The following is a 3,513-nucleotide window of genomic DNA, read 5'->3' as shown; positions in this document are numbered from 1 at the left end:
AAAATGACTCCATCTGCTGTGAACTAATTGCTTTGTTAGATAAAACTTTTCCACTCTAAGTTTTCAGAGAGCTTTCCTTTCAGATTCAATTCTTGCATTCAGTGCTGATAGATTTTACAAATATTGATGTCATTATTTCCTACAGTCATCATGTATTCAGATTTCAATTTGTGCAAGCCTCTTTTTTTCCCCAATTATCTCAGATAGTTTGTAATTAACCAGCAGCCAACACAAAAGTATAATGAGTTGAGCTTTGCTGATGCTTGAATTGTTGTGCAAGAAAAGATGTGGTAAAAATGATGAAACACACATGGTAAAGGATAGAAAGTTTAAGAAACAAACTGAATCACACTGTAATCACGCTGAGATCTGATGAGTAAAAATGAGGAAACATCTCATTTCAGACTTTAGGGGAAAGTACCAGTTTCTCCCCGAGCCCAAATTACTGTTAAAATTGAATCTATGTCAACATGAAAAGCTTTATCAGAGGGTTTATGTGCACGAACAGTTTACTGTGTCTACGTCTATTTATACTTTCCAGTTCAATCACAAATAAAAGCAGAAGAAAGGCACTATTATTATTTTTTTTAAAATGGGTGCTGACTGATAGGTTGGAAAACACAATTATATGCACTCAGAGGTACTGCAGTAAAATGTTGTGTGCAATCCATCCATTCATTGTAAAAATGTGAGACAAAAAGACGAAAGACGAGCGTCCCACTAATTGAGATGTCATGAATTTGCGTCGCTTGTCTTATTTAAATTCCATCGCCAGTGACCACACAGCTCAGGAGGTGATTAATCCAAACTTAATAGTACAAAAAGCTTTGATTTATGCAGACAGAGTGCTCAATCCAAAAAGGGAAGAGTATATTTTGACTGTTGTCTGACAGTTTGCGACATCACGGTATTAAAGAGTTGGATTTTGATGGGGGAAATAAAGAAAAAGCTCTTTTGCAGCACCTTCAAGTAATTATATTCTGCCTGTGTGATTAGTGCTTTAACTTTTATTTTGTAATTTTCCTCTTGTGCATTTCTAAATCTAATTCTAAGTATGAATAATACCTCGCTGTTAATCACAAAGGGCAGAATGTGGAACTGGTTATCAGGAGTTTCAAATGGATTCAGTTATTCTGCAGAGCTGTGGAAGATAAAATGCTCATGATGTCCACTAAAGCACAAACCATCTCATTTCTGACCTTTAAAAAACAGACATTTGTACAGCAAGTGGCTGGATGCTGCTGGATGCAAGTGGAAAAATTAAGTATGCAGAAATCAATGAACAAACTGTTGTAATAGCTCTCTGTGGTGCATGAAATACCTCCCAAAATGTTGATTTGTATGCTGTGCAGGGGAACATTTCACTCAGTTTCACACAACAGCCCACGTGCCGGCCTCTAAGAGTGGGTGCAGATACATCTGAACATTTGGTTGTATCCCACAGTATTGTCCATTCTCTCCTGAGGCTAATTATGCGCAATTAGTCTACAATTGGTAAGTCCCAAAATTGACTGGAGCTTAACAACGGAGAACCGGATTGGTAGTTGTGCTTCCTGCTTAAAACTATTGGGAATCAATTAGCTAAAGTGGCTTATTATGAGCCTGAACGATTACTTTGGCAGAAAAATGTAAGTGCCTCAGTGTAGAGAACATGTGTACAGTGGTATTATGAGTGAGTATGCAGTAGATCAGAATATCAGTCATAAATACCAAGCGACTGCTGAGGATAAACTGAGCAGCCCTATCAAACCCCAGCCCTGTGAAGGAATCACTTTTTGGGAGACTGGAGCTTTAATCCATTTTTTAAACTCTTGGCTATACATAACTTTACTGTTCCTGTCAGATTCCCTAATATGAAAGCACTGTTAAGTTATTCCTAATGATTCTACCTACTTTTAGAGAGTTGATTATATGATTAACTTGAGAGACTTTTTGATACAGGTGGATTTTCTTGTAAAAGTTTGACAATATGGGTGGATGAGTGAGTAAAATAACCACACAGTCATGGTAGTTGACTGAATCTATGATGGACAAAATGTGTTGATTTGTAGATTTTGGGGTTATGGGTCCATTGCAACAACCAATTATTTATTAGTATTTTATAGGCATCCACATTCTCAGCAGAAACTTTATGACTTTATGTTCTTTGATATCCTTTTCTGACTTAGGACACCAAAGTTTTCCCAATTTTCTGTCATCTTATAAAGATACCACTTCCAAGAGTAACAGGGATGGCAGTGGTGGGATTTGAACCCACGCCTCCACAGAGACTGGAGCCTAAATCCAGCGCCTTAGACCACTCGGCCACACTACCTTGATTGCTATAGTATAATCATGGTCTAAATAGTTTTTGTTTGCTGTGAGCTCAAGCTACAGTAGAAGATCATGTATTTCCAATTGTCAGCCTGTTGGTCCCTCTGAGTGAGCCGAAAACTCTGCCATTTGTTAGGTCCACTCTTTCCATCCAGATCTGTTCTTACTTCACTCTCCTTGATGCTCACCTACCAGCCAATAGTTCATTGCCATTCCTAAGAGCCTATTGCCTAGTTTGATTGAATACAGAAGGTACCTCAAGAATTATCACACAAAATTACAGAGTTGCATAATTAGCAACACATTTCAATCTGAACAAGCAAGATGCCAGAATAGGAAACAGCTTTTCCCAAAGACATTACAGCACTGTGAAATGTTGTTTGTGCAGATACAGTTGGGGTCAGAGTAGAGGGGCAGTTAACAGGTGCCCCTGGAGCTGATAGGCTTCAGTCTGTGGTGCAAAATGACTTGTCATCTGTCTGTACACTGGCTTAAACTTACACACAACTTTGTGACATATGCGACGTAAGTGCAGCACGGCAGATCGGTGGTTATCATTGTCACCTCAGACCGAGAAGATTCCTGGTTCCAGTGAGTCGTGGAATGTGAGTGTGGTTGTCTGTCTCTAAGCAGCCATGTGAGAAACAGGTGACCAGGGTGTCCTCTGCTTCCCTCAAAGCCAGCTGGGATAGACTCCAGCGCCCCCTCCATCCTACATGTGCATGGACATTGAATATATGGGTGGATAGTGATATAACTGCAGAGGATTGTGGGTTAGAAGGGTCAGAAAAGCAGGATGACTACAAAATATGATCAGATGTAGAAGGACATACTGATACTTCAGACATACTAGATGTTTTTCTGGCATAATATGGATATTGAAGTGAGTGTCAGCAGTGAAAGAGGAGGGCTCCAACCACAGAACCACGTTGGTTGCCAGCATTTACACTTAACAGAGGATAGTTTCAATCCATCAACTTCTGGCTTATGGGCTCAGCAAGCTTCCACTGCACCACTCTGCTGGTCAGACTATGTATGAATGGTATATGATGATGCTGGGATTTGAAAAGTCAAGACCAGAACAAAAGCTGATACTAATGTCTCTGTTTGGAATTAAGTTGATGGTGGCATTACGTCTGACATAAACCTTCTGTTTAAAGGCATTAGAGGAGATTTAATTTCCTACGACTTTGAACGTAG

The 3,513-nt window shown here is 39.5% G+C and overlaps 1 non-coding gene across 1 annotated transcript; it reads right to left on the bottom strand.

Annotated features, from left to right (window-relative positions):
- Positions 1 to 2,232: 2,232 nt before the first annotated feature.
- Positions 2,233 to 2,314, bottom strand: trnal-uag (transfer RNA leucine (anticodon UAG)). Its single transcript has one exon. It is a non-coding gene; the product is annotated as a tRNA-Leu (tRNA).
- Between the last annotated feature and the right edge of the window lie 1,199 nt (positions 2,315 to 3,513).

Source organism: Acanthochromis polyacanthus, chromosome 10 (assembly GCF_021347895.1).
Source record: "Acanthochromis polyacanthus isolate Apoly-LR-REF ecotype Palm Island chromosome 10, KAUST_Apoly_ChrSc, whole genome shotgun sequence".
In the NCBI taxonomy this organism is placed as follows: domain Eukaryota; kingdom Metazoa; phylum Chordata; class Actinopteri; family Pomacentridae; genus Acanthochromis; species Acanthochromis polyacanthus.
Note: the sequence above shows the minus strand (reverse complement) of the source record. Positions and strands in the feature narration are given on the sequence as shown.